The following is a 13,859-nucleotide window of genomic DNA, read 5'->3' as shown; positions in this document are numbered from 1 at the left end:
ACTGCATATGTGGTGATTAAATGCATGTGTAATAGGGATACAACAAAGTATCTAAGGGTAAATACCTATGTACCATATCTATAGTCAGAATCAAGCCTTAGGCTTAATTCTTCACTCAAACAACAACACACACCAAAAAAATAAAGTAAAAAAAATTGTATTATTCAATAACTCAGTGCAAGATTTACAACTGACTACACTGCAATAAATAAAAAACAACAACAACAACAACAACAACAACAAAAACACAAACAAACCCTAAAAGAAAACCAACACCCCAGCCCTCCACAAAGTGATTTACGTACAGAAGCCAGTTAAACAGGGTAGAAAGAAGCAGGTTCAACATTTCTGCAAAAGTCTTCTTGTTATATTGTACAGAAATTGTAAAGAAAAAAAGCTGTTAACTGAAGTGTTGTGAGGTTTGCCTTCATATGTTTATTCATCTGGGGCCTAGGAAGTATCTTAGCTGTCTGCAGGACAAATCCCTGTGTATGGAAGAATGTTCTGCCTAGGAGACAAAGCAGTCTTTGGGTCAAGAATCAGGGATCTTCATCTCTGGTTCTGAATCCCAGTAACGTAGTAAATTTTTCCAAAGTGATAGTATTGCATATCCACGTTTTAGGCTGTGGCTGTGACTATGGTATGTTCCCAGCCTAGCCATTCCTGGTAGTTTAGAGATCTCCATCTGTACATTGGATGCGTTGCTGATGGGTCTCAGGTAGCATAAGCAAAAACAAATTGACCTTCTAAATCACAACACTGCCCTCCAAATCAGACTGTCAAGACTGTGGGCTGTTAGCTACCCTAGTCAGACCTTACATTTTCTGTTACCACTAGCTCTCATTATTCACAGATGGCACCATTCCCAGAAGCTAAAAAGTGGTTGCGTTATGTATATCCATATCAATGTTATCCCTCACTAATTGAAATCAATCTTATGTGGTAGAATTCTTTTCTGAACAGCCCCCTCTTTTAGCTGTATGAAATTACCTGAGGAAGAGCACTCCCTCACTGATCAGATGTAAGTGGCATGCCTTTTATATTTCCTGTATTTTAAGTTGTACTAGTATTGCTAAGAGAAGGAAAAGGGTGGGTTTATTTCTTTTGTAATGAACTAGGTGAGTAAAGCACACCCATGGGTGTAAGATCAGGAAGAGATGTGCTGTGTTTGCACATTCCAGGAAAACCTTTGTATGCAAGAGAAGCTATGAAATATTACGAGTGGTTATTCCTAACTTTTTGGGATTGAAGCCACTTGCCATTAAGGTCTCTATTCTTTTAGGGAGGTATAACATCCACTTTTCACTTTAGGAATAAATTGCCTTGGAAGTTATTTTCCATACAAGTACATAACCTGAACCAGATCCCTCTTAGGCAGGTTTTGCTGCCTTAGTTGCACCCATCGGCATGATGCTGGTGGAGATGAATGTGAGATGGAAACACAACAACTGGATGTGCTTCTAGGAGCTGTTCTCCAAAACCTCCTTGCAATCTTGTGTTGCCATCTTTTTAGGTAACACTGAAAAATGAGCAGATTCCCAAAGCAGAGCTAGAAAGAACCACCACCCCCATCATTCACAAAGCACCTCTTGATTACGCAAAAAACTGCCATTAGCTAAATTTGGACTGCATTCTTCACTTAGAAATAACTCTATTTTATTTACTTAAAAGAATGTTTGTGTATATAATTTACACAGTTGCATTCACAGATGTTAATGATGTAAACCATCTTAACACCATTTCTGACTCTTCAACATGGGTCATTAGCTTACCTCGACTTGAGCTGATTCCTTCCTGTTGAACAAGAGCAGGACTTAAGGAGGATTAGACAGAAAAGACACCCAGCTGTATCATAATGAATAGTAAATGGTTGCAGTAGTTGCCTATCCTTAATCTAACAGAAAATATGCACCTTCAGCTTTCCATAGATTTCCTTGTATATTTTTCTAACAGAACAAAACTGCCCTAATGGACAGTGTCTATTCCACATGAAAGCACTTACAAAGCATAATCACGTTATTCCTTAGCTTTTACTTTGATACACTAAATCTAAATAGACTTACCCTGTGGAGTCACTCCATTTTACAGCTTTTTCTTTTTCCATTCATACTCTTGTGTTTTTTCTCTGAACTACCTCCAATTTGCCAGCATCCTTCTGGAGCTGCTGACATCATGATCAGCATTATTCCAACAGCTTTTACCAATGCCAAATGCAGAAGTAATACAACCTTCTTACCCCCCTTCGATGCTATCCTTTGCACATAGAAAAAGATTGCACTGGCCCTTTCAGCCACATGATTTCAGAGGGCTCTGAGGTTCAGCTGGTTGGCTGCCAGGACCCCCAGTTCATTTTCCAGTCTCAGATTCCCACAGGAGATCTCTTCTTAAAGGAGTAAAGCCTGAGATGTTTCTTCTTAAATAGGTCCTTTATGTTGGGTTACATGTGAAACACCTGTTATTTCTTTTGCATCTGCTCCTCAAGCAATGCCAAAAAGGCATTGCCCATTTCTGCCCATTTCCAAATTTGTGTTCATTCAAAAATATTATTAGCGAAGACACTGCTTTCTCCCACATTGCCGAATGCATTAGTAAACACAAGGCTGATAAGCAGTCCCTGCAGAACTGACTCTCTGGTAGCCCCATGTTACATTAGGCTGTCAGATCTAGTGCTAGCCAGCTTTAGAACAAGTTGGTTGGCCAGGTGTGTTCATCCTGTTATTTCTGATTTCTGTAAGAATTTCTTGTAACACTGTATGGCAAATGCATCCAAAGTCAAAGTATACAATGTTACCACAATTGCTTTTATTCACCAAATTTGTAATCTTATAAAAATAGCACATTAATTTGATAAGATCTTTCTTCCATTAATCTGTGTTGATTGCCATTAATTAAATTGCACTGTTTTAATACTTTATTAATTGACTTTCCTATCAGCAGCTCCATCACTCTGCCTGGAATAGACTTCAAACTGACAGGCCTATAATTACCTGGTTGCCCTATTTTGTCTGCAGAAGTACTGGCAAAATATTAACTATCATCCAGTCCTTCCTCAGAAGAATGTTGGTTTCAGCTGGTATGCACATCCTTCTTAATTGTGGCTTCTTGAAGATCTAACGATATTTTTCTGAGTTGCTGTAAATTATTATTCATATTTTTGTTGGTTTAAATTTTCTCCTCCAGGCTGGCTGATACATCTCTTAATTTTTTTTCAGCTTTGTGGAACAAGATCTTTTAAGGCAATGGTTATAAATCTTACTGTTTAGGACTTTATCCTGCTTACATGTAAAACATGTAAAATGCATTTTAAAAGCACACAGAACACAAGTCATTATCAATTCCACCTAAGCAAACTCTAACTTTTGTGATTAATATTTCCCTGTCAGGATAAGGTCTAATGTAGAAGTTTCCCATGCCAGATACAGCTCTTTTTTAGTCAGGAAGTTGTTTTGTGTATTTTTTCTTGAAAATCCAAGAATGCTTTAGTACTTGCATCATGAGACATCCCTTTGCTCTCCCTTCAGATTTATCTTGCTAAGACTGAAAGTGCCATATATAGTGAAAGGCTTTTAAAAGGCTAATCGGGAAGGTCACTCTACACCCAGAGGTAAGGCTGGTTAGATGAGCCAGTTCTGGGTTATTTGGAACAAAGCCTTGGTTCATGCTATACTGTCAGTGTAACCACACTGCTGGCACTGAACTCCATGAAAGCACTAAAACCAGAGAGTTTTCCTTGAGTGCTGGCCTTGGTTTCGTCAGAACATATTAGCCAGGGAGAGATACTGTCTGTCATGATTCTGGCTCAGCACTGTGCTGCTACTGTGCAGGTGTGTCCTAGCTTTCAAATGATAAGCATCAGATCTGCCATAATCTGGAGAAGGTAAAAAAAAAAAAAAAAAGAATCAGATCATTTAATTGTCCTTATGCATCTGTGCTCAGGCTGCAGGTAGCAAAGGTCTCTTTCAGGTCCCATGGAGCATGAATACCAGCAGCTCTGCAGGCACCAGCCTGTGCCTCTTTGCAAAGTGCTTCCTGTTTGGATTTCCAAGAGCATTTTTTTACCCTCCATTTGCTTAAGTGATGACATCAACCAGACAGAAAGATATATGATTTTACTGGAATGATCTTTTCTCACCTTCAAGCATAGGAGTTCTGTAGGTACACTAAAAACATAACCATGACCATACAAAGTCAGAGCAGTGGTCCATCTAGCACCCTATCTTCTCTCTGACTCAGGGCAAGAGCAAATGTCCATGGGAGAGGACAAGAACAGTGCGAGCAGATAATGACACACCCTCACAGAAGTCTCTCAGGCCCCTCTGCCAGTGGTTTGGAGCCCATTTGCTCACTGAACCAGCAGCAGTGCCTTTCTGATATCCATCAGCGGATTTTTCTTTAGTGAATTCTTCTGATTCACTTTTGAGCCCTCATGTGCTCTTAGCAACCGCAGCATCCTGTGGCCAGGCATTCCATAACTTAATTATAGATGTGAAAAAGTAACTCTTTGTTTGAACTTGTGTCATTCAAGCCTCCTAATTTCATTTGATACCCCCTTGTTACTGTGTTAAAGGAGACAGCAAGCAGTAATTCTGTACTTACTTTCTCCCTGCCATTCATGATTTTATAGACCCTGTATTATATCCCATCTCTTTTCCCAGCTGAAGAATCTCAGTCTATTTAATAATTCCTTTTATAAAGAACTCATTTCACTCTCCCATTTCTGCTTCTACTATACCCTTTGGGATGGGAAACCAGAATCCCACTCAATATTCAGTGTACAGAAGCAGTATGGATTTATAGTGACACATTGTTGGCTTCTGGTTTATTTCATATTTCTTTCTGATAGTTAGAATCATAGAATTGCTCAGGTTGGAAAAGACTTTTAAGATTATCAAGTCCAACCATTAACATAGCACTGCCATTTCTACCACTAAACCATGTCCCTAAGTGCCACATCTATACGTCTTTTAAATACCTCCAGGGATGGTGACTCAACTACTTCCATGGGCAGCCTGGTCCAATGTTGGTCAACCCTTTCAGTGAACAAATTTTTCCTAGTATCCAAACTAAACCTCCCCTGGTGCAACTTGAGGCCATTTTCTCCTGTCCTATTGCTTCTTACTTGGGAGAAGAGACCAAACAGGTCCCTGGTCAGGACAGCAGGTGAATCACCCCCAGCCTACTTCACCTTCCCAGGTGCCCCTATACAATAGGTATGCAGCTCTGGAACCTGGAGGCCAGGAAAATGATGATGTGGACAAAAGCCCATCCAGGTGGAGAAGTTGCCTGGGGAAAGTTGTTCAACCCCATGCATCATGACCAACTTTGCTACAAAGAAAAGAAAGGGGGTTGTCACCAGTGACTCCACTCTGAGAGGAATGGAGGGTCTGCTATGCTGACCATACCCAACCCACAGGGAAGGCTGCTGCCTCCCTGGGGCCTGGGTAAGGGATGTTACCAGACAGCAACCTTGTCTGGCACAGCCCTCTGTTCCCCATCCATTACTGGTCTTCCAAGTGGGCAGTGATGAAGTCCACACAACAAGAAGTCTGAGGGCACTCAAGAGAGACCTCAGGGACTTGGGGTGACTGGTTGAGGACCTCCAGGCCCTTTTCTGACAGGCAGCTTTTCAGCCACTCTTCCCCAAGCCTGTAGCATTGCACAGGCTTGTTGTGACCCAAGTGCAGGAGGACCTGACACTTGTCCTTGTTGAACCTCATACAGCTGGTCTCGGCCCATCAGTGCAGCCTATCCAGATCCCTCTGCAGAGCCTTCCTGCCCTCAAGTAGATCAACACTCCACCCCAGCTTGGTGTCATCTGCAAACTTACTGACAGTGCATTCGATTCTCTCGTCCAGATCATTAATAAAGTTATTAAACAGAACTGGCCCCAATACTGAGCCCTGGGGAACACCACTTGTGACCAGTCACCAGCTGATGTAACTCCATCCACCACCACTCTTTGGCCAGTTTTTTACCCAGCATAGGCTACACTCATCGAAGCCATGAGCAGCCAGTTTGTCCAGGAGAATGTTGTGGGAAATGGTGCCAAAGGCTTTACTAAGATCCAGGTTGACAACATCCACAGCCTTTCCCTCAACCACTAAGTGGGTCACCTTGTCACAGAAGATCATATTAGTCAAGCAGGACCTGCCTTTCATAAACCCATGCTGGCTGGGCCTGATCACCTGATTGTCCTGTACATGCTGCGTGATGGCAACTCGGGAAGATCTGCTCCATAACCTTCCATAACCAGTTATTGATACTGACTTGCTTTTCTGACCGCTGCTGATTGTGACTGTGATTATGGCTGTGTTCATGGCTGCAAGATTTCTGTGCTCCCTCAGTGATTAAGACCAGATCGGAGCCTGTTGGTGGGTCATGAGTTAGGGGTATTTTACCTTTTTCTGATATGCTTTGCATTTATCAACTTGGGATTTCCTCTGCCATTTTATTACCGAATCACTCTGTAGCATAAGGCCTCTCTGCCACTCCTCAGAGTCAGCTTTCATTTTTATTACCCCACATGAGCAAACATTGCAGACACATTACTTGCTTCCGTTTCCTGATTGTTTTGAATATAGAACACAGGACAATATACATACTAGGTGCTTGGTATTGAGAGCAGCTGGCAGCACAGAGTAATGCCAGAGCCAGCCTCCAAGGCAGCATATGAATGCAGTCCGTGAAAAAGGACCAGACCGAAAAGGGAGAGCTCAGCCTTCCTACAAGCTTTTTGGAGCTTCAGAGAGAGCCTTGGCTCCTTCTCTTTTCCTTGAAAATGAAGTATGTAATTGAGGCACCTAAGTTGAAATCCTTGAGTCACCTTGGCCTCCGTCAGTAGTGAGCAATGGACCTCCTTAAGGACAAGTTAAATCCTAGGTGAGCTAAAAGGAAGTTTTCTGTCTCTTTGCATAGAATCATAGGAGAAAATTCACCTTAAGCACCTGATTTAAGTATCTCCAATGAAATGGAATAAATTCAGGTTTTAATTTATAGGGTTTCTTTGGTGAATTGTAGACTGTGCAATTTTACAAGCACAGGGAAAGCAGAGTTATATGGTATCACCTAGGCTGGAACACTGGCTATTTCAAGCATGTTATAGCTGATCTATAATTCACATTCTTATTTTGACAGGCTGGCTCTTGTTAGTTTTCAATGGGTGTGGGAGGAAATAGCAGTGCATAAAACTTGCACATTACTAATACCATTGCCATATAAAACAAATATTTGAATAGGAAGTTTCAGAAATGATTCAGTGCTCTAGCTGCAGAATATCCTACAGGAATTTTTTATAGTAACAGAATTAATGAAAAGCAAATCCTATTTCTCCACCATGGGCATAGGGTGGTCCCAGTGCAGCAGAGCCAATGTGATTCTCTATCTCAGGGATAGAAAAAGCAGCCTCTGCAGATTTCTGGCCCCTTGGGTGACTGAAGTTTGCTTTGAAAGGACTCCTTGAGCTGAGAGGTTGCTATATGCTTTTTAAGTGACTGCACCAGATCGTGTGTGGGTGCAGCAGACAGGGGCTAAAAGCCCTAAGCTGCGATACAGAAGCAATTGAAAAGCCACTCTGTTGTTGCCACTCTACCAACTGCAAAGGAAAACTCTCTTCCCACCCCTACAGACTGTTCTAACCACATCCTTTGAAGGTATTGAAGTTATTTCACTCACTTAGCCCACAGTTTTCTCAACATTAAGTCATAACTTGAAAGCTACAGGGTGAGGAGATAATTGTTACGTCAGTAACAACATTTCATTCAGACACTGTCATAAGTGGAGGATTTCTAGGTGCTGAAAATGTGATATGACCACCAAACAAAGAAGCCAAAATACCACTTTAAAAATAACTACCTTCACACTGTGGCTTTTTAGTTCACTAGGAAAAATTTGCAGGAAGTTTGGTCTCAGATCTCTTTCTTATCTGAAGTATGGCTGTTCCATTGTACTTAGGATCAGCCTGGAAACAGTTTGGAGCAGGTATTGTGTCGTCCTTGTGTCTTGTGCCTTCTTTATCACAAAGTATCTGTGGGCCTTCTCCGTTTGTGTCTCAGATCTCTATTGAAAAATGGGGGGAAATCACTTCATTAACTGCTGGCGAACTGTGGTTGTTTCAGATGCAACAGTAAAAAAAGGACAGAGGAATTTGTGAAACTGAGACAAATTTGATGCATCTGTGGCACCACTTTGGCAACCCCTACTGTGCGTGGTGACATAACATTGTCTGTGAACTTCAACAGCTTGACCAAGGAAAATTTCTATTTTTTCAATTTTCAGTAACTTTTAAAATGTTGATGAGTGTATAATAGGCTTTTGACACTGGAAAAAAACACCTCATACTGGAGAATCCCTTTTATCTTTTTGAAATAGGAAAAGCCTGTGTCTCATATCTGTGCTTTGTTCCTAGAATAATTTTTAGATTGAAATGTAGTATACTGCTATTTTTTACTTACATCTATTTTAATGATCACATTTATATGATACTTCAACAGGTGGGGTTATTTATGTACATGGAAAAAGATGTTAGATCTGTAAGTTGTTCAAGAGCTTAAAATAACTTGTGTACTACAGGAATCCTTTCTGTTACCTTTAGAAAAGGGTGAAGGTGTGGGGAGGAAATGAACATAAAGTCATTTTCTTTCTGTCTTACAAAGCATGAATGAATAACCATTGTCATCTGATCTTTCAATGTGGGTCCCCAGTCTGCTATTTACAGGCCTTTCACATTACGTATTTTCCTGACTTCCTCAGCTAAGATGGACAAAGAAATATTGAACAGAGAAATTTTATGCTTTCAAAGTGCAATAGACTTGAGAAGTGTATATTTTTTCCAGGTTTTAGGAATGTGGAAATTAATGGAAATGATCCTAAGACTAAAATAAAGAGCTGTCCCTTAAACTCAAAAGCTTACAACATCCTGCAGCAGTGATGAAACTGTTTGCAACACTGACTGAATAGCCAAGTGAAGTTCTGATCCCTCTGCTTTGCCAGGCTGTGACACTGGCAGATTTCCAGAATAAGCCAATTTCAGAACTGTGGAGCCTCCAAATATGATCTTCTGTCAGTCACAGAGATTTCAGCTCCAGGAAAGGAAAGATTGATCTGACAGATTATAATCACTACTGTATGAGACAGTGAAAGAAGTGATCTTTCCTATAGTGGGATGCCAGCTACTCTGGGACTAGTCATCACCTTGAACCGTGCTGGGAAGTGGCGGTGACTTAGCTCAAGTATTATTATGTCTCATCCTGCTCTTGTGATGCAAACCACTGTTTTTTCAATAAGTGCTAAAGCAGCAACTCCCAACCTGTGCTGAAACAATCACAATGCTTCAGAATTTCCACAGCCAACCCCATTCTGGGCTTTCATTTCCCTGAAAAAAAGAGAAGTAAAGAGTGAAGCTGACACTCACACCTGATTGTTGGGCTCTTACTGCAGGACAGAGCAGACATCCCCAGACCAGTTCATGGTGAATGCTCTGCCCTTTCCACCCCACTGTGGAGTAACAGCTATGCACCTCCATGGCTCATCCCTGGCAGTGTGTCACAGTAACTGAGGCTTCAGCTCAGAAATCTGTGGTCAGGGGGAAAGTTTATAACAGAGAGGCGCAGTAGCACCTTGCAGCTCCTGTGGGGTTTCCATCTCACATAGGACCCAGTGCCTGCCTGCAGAGAGAGGGGAGTTTAGGCAAACGCTGGTCACAAATTACCAAGGGAAGTTCCTCAATGTAATATGTGAGATGCGGCACCAGGTTGGCGGGGTGAAATCAAATAACCCTGATAAACAGACTGGCTGTAATAAACAAATGGACCTGAATGTATTTGCTCCAAAACAGCTAAAAGACTGTGTTATTTAGGTAGAATGCACTTCATAACTTTTTCCTAACCTGACTAACCAACACCCCAAATTCTCTTTTCTTTCTAATCCTAGAAAAACATAAAAAGGAATATACTGTGTCTGTGACAAACCTGGATCTCTTGGGTGGTCCTGATAATGGGATACTTGGTTAGACATGAGCTTTTTTGGCAAATTTCATGGCTCCTGCCAACACCTTCAGAAGATTACCATTTCTGGTAAGGGCTCAAAACATTAAGGGAAAACTAAAAAGAGAGCAAGTTCTTTCAAGAGTATAAAGCTGATGCTGTGGGCAATTGGAATGAGCTACATCAACTTTCAGAGATTAAACAGGAAAAACTGCAAAGAAGATTTACCAGTCAAAACTCTGTCATTAGAGATCACTTTTTTGCCATTAAAATAAAATGAATTTTAAAAATGAAACTCTATGTGTGTTTGCTTAGGAATAAGAACAAACAACTATTCCTCCACCTACCGCTCAGCTGCTGCTTTATGTAATGAATGACTACTCATTTTTAACATTTTTGGTGTCTTATCTAAATGAAAAATAATGAGAGGACAATATTATTTCAGGGAAACAGCTGCCCATCTTGATACCTGTAATTATCTCTTATAACTTAATATTATGGGCAAAACTGTAATAGTCTGGCATTCAGTAGTTCCTTATTACAATTACAAGCAAAGGTAGTTGACTGGTCTACTGTCTGTTGTTAAGGTTGACTAACTGTGTTAGGCAAGAGGAACATTTTTTGTTGTTTATAACCTTATCAGACTCCAACCAACTGAATTGAAAATACCCTCGCCAGACATCTGTCTCAACCTCTTTTCATATGTTTGCTTTTGAAACATTTCAGCTAAAATGGTGTTGGGGGGTGGGGATGGGGGAGGGGAAGGACAATGGAATCTGTGTTTGGCCTCATGTGTGCCATTGGTAAGGTCTTTCAGCCCTGTGCTTAAACAGCAAAAGCTAGAGGAAAAGAGTCAGGGGTTTTTGTTCTGCCACTTGAGAAATATTTTTTGTGGCCCCATGAAACAAACCTGCATGACCAAATCATTAGCCTCCTACCACCATTCTCCTTGTGCATATGCTTAGTAGAGCTGAGACCCAAGTTCATTGAAAAGGCCGCTGCAATGACTATGTTCTGCCAAGAGCTTCTCAGGCTAAGCAGGATTTTCTGTGCATTACAGGGAATGCTATAAAAGTGCCAGACAGGAACCAGTCCACCTCCTTCTCTCTTCTGGACTCTGCAGTCATTCTACATTATTAAATGGGTACAAAATGACAGAACGACAGGCGTATTTCTCTTGCTTTTATGAAGTGCCCAAGTAACTGAGCTGTTGGTCTTCCTCTGCATCTTTCCCCATGCCTCTTGCATTTGGGGTTTCCCAGTGGCTTGGCTTCAAGAGAAGGCTGAGGATGAGCCTGTGCTGTGTATGACCTGGGCATGGCACTGTCTTGACCTATGGAACCTTTGGGTCTGCTGTGTTCAGACCGAATGCAGGTCTCCTGCTTCTTGAGTATGCATCCAAACCAGTAGATTGCTATAAAAACCATAAGGAATAGCACCATTTCTATGGCTGTTTAAGAATTTGTCTAAAGTAAAGACTGAAAGATGTAAGGCTTGCCGAGTTACACACACATGCCAGATGTACCCCTGGCTCCAGTGACTGCATGCCACAGGATGAGGATGAGTAAGGGTTCCTCTTAACTTGTTCTGGACAACCTCCTTCAGCATGCTGGGTTTTGTGGGTCGTCTTTAGGACATGCAAAACTCTTCCTATTACCTCTGTTTACCTAAATCACATGATGGGAGCAACGGATCAAATTTAGACATTATCAGTTCTCTCTGCAACCGTTGCCAGATAGTAGTATCACAGAATATCCTAGGAGCCTTATGTGGATGAGCTCTGTAATGATTATCTATGGAGAGAGAACCACAAAGAGGTCAAAATGAGTTAATTATATATTTTATGCAAAATACAGATTTAAGGTGATTCATTAATAAATCTGTAGTCCTTGCTTGGAACAAAAGGGCTAAAAAGAATTAACCTGTACAGCTAGCACTCTGTACAAAATGGAATTGCAGAGGGAGGAAAAAAGCTAAGAACATTTCTATATGATAGAACAGTATCCTTAAAGGTTTATCTCTTGGAAATTTTACTGAGTGGCACAGTTGTCAACGGGGCTGATTAGCCTGGCTTACTGTGAATAATGTTCAAATTCTTGCTCTTAAAGAAACACTGAAACAGTGACAAAGGAAAAAAAAACATACCATGTAATAAATGTTCAAAATATTGATTGTATTGATTGATTACCAGCAGGTACAAGGAAAATAGTATCAGAATCAGTTAGATACAAAACATGCCCTTCAAATTATAATTACCTCTCTCAAATTAAAGGGTCAGATACCAGAATACATGCTGGGAAAAGTTTGGATAGAAGATCAAATCTAGGGTAGCAAGGAACTTGCAGTGAAAATTGCAGTGCTTTAACAACTTGCAGGATACTTGGGGAATAAGGTAAATATTCTGAGAGGGTGCATTTTTTAGGAGGGAATAAAAGAGATTTCGAAAGTTAAATCTCTCAGCTTTCTTATTACACTGTGTTTACATAATCATATCCAGATGCTTTAGGCAATAGTCGCTTCCTGTGCTTACAGTTTGCTGTTGTCTCATCATCCTTTATTAATCTTTGTGAGGATTAGCAAAACAAACAAGATAACTGTGAAGCTGAAAACAATTTCATGCTACTTCCTATGAGGTTGTTTTTTTTTTTTTTTTTTCCCAAGGAGCAGTGTTATCTTTTTATATATCCTGGCTTTCTTAAAAAAAAAAAAAAAAAAGCGTTAGGAATTTTTTGCTTTAGGTATACTTTCAGGATCAGTATACTTTCAGCAAGGCACTGAACTCTTCTCTCCTCCATGTCATGTGTAGGTTGGATTCTGCATGTCCACAAATCATTGCAGGAACAAGGCACTGGGGTTTTTTAAGTCTTCCATTCAGACTTTGTATGTAAGACCATGCACACCTATGGTGGCCTATAAACAACAGCACCTTTCATGGTATTGTCTAGCTAAAAATAGACTATGCAATTACTATAACATGACATTTACCAAGCAGCTATTTCCTCTGCATGTCAGCAGAATAAAATATACATAAATAAAATATCTTCTATACACTGAAAATAGCACTCTATAATCATCCTGGTACACAGTATGGAATTATTGTGCAATGACAGCACACCTTGTTGAGTGATAGTGCAGAGCTGTTGCCCTTTGCTTAGCAACATACCAAAGCATAGGATCAGAGTCTACACCCTGCCTTATTGCTCAATTAGGATCTGGCAAACGTCCCTTGATGTTACCCTGGCCCGTATCCACATATTTTACTCACATATGTAACTTCACATTGATGTTAAGGGTAGACCTGTTTACATGTCTGCAGGGTCTGGGGCTGCTTGTATCTTGAATTCTCGTGCAGGAATATGACCTATCAAAGGACAGGGGCTTTCCTGGCTAGCATGGCACAGGTAGCATTTAAAAGAAAGCCATGCTCCTGAAAGTCTTAACTATTGAAGAAGCCAAATAAATTGAGTTTAATATTGTCACAGAAGAGTTGCAAAGTAAGGAAGAAGTTAAAATAACCCCTGCAATCTCCTTGACAAAGTATTCCACATATATATCGCATATATTAAATTATATGTTAAATGGAAAATGTATACACAAGCATAATAGTTAAAACTTAAGAAAATCTAGTTTGTTTGTTTTACTTCAGGTGTATTTTAAATGTATGTAAAGACAGGCAGAGGTTTTAAAGCATTGTCATTCCCAAGGCTGTCATTATTCAGGATTGGGTTGGTCACTCAAAGTGCTGGGGAAGAAGGGATTGCTGCCTTTCGTCTTGTCCTGGGAGCCACCACCTTGTTTCATTTGAGTCGGAGGAGCGACCACCTTGAATTCAACCTCTGTGTTAGACATGCAGCTACTGGGAACTTCCTCTGCTTAAAA

At 40.7% G+C, this 13,859-nt stretch overlaps 1 long non-coding RNA gene across 1 annotated transcript in view; it reads left to right on the top strand.

Annotated features, from left to right (window-relative positions):
• Window positions 1–13,859, top strand: part of LOC308065098 — a 56,796-nt gene that overhangs the window by 3,984 nt on the left and 38,953 nt on the right. The gene's annotated exons all lie outside the window — the stretch shown is intronic.

This window comes from Falco punctatus (assembly GCF_963210335.1).
Source record: "Falco punctatus genome assembly, chromosome: 5".
NCBI classification, from domain to species: Eukaryota; Metazoa; Chordata; class Aves; order Falconiformes; family Falconidae; genus Falco; species Falco punctatus.
The sequence above is the reverse complement of the archived record's forward strand: the minus strand, read 5'-3'. Positions and strand labels throughout refer to the sequence as shown.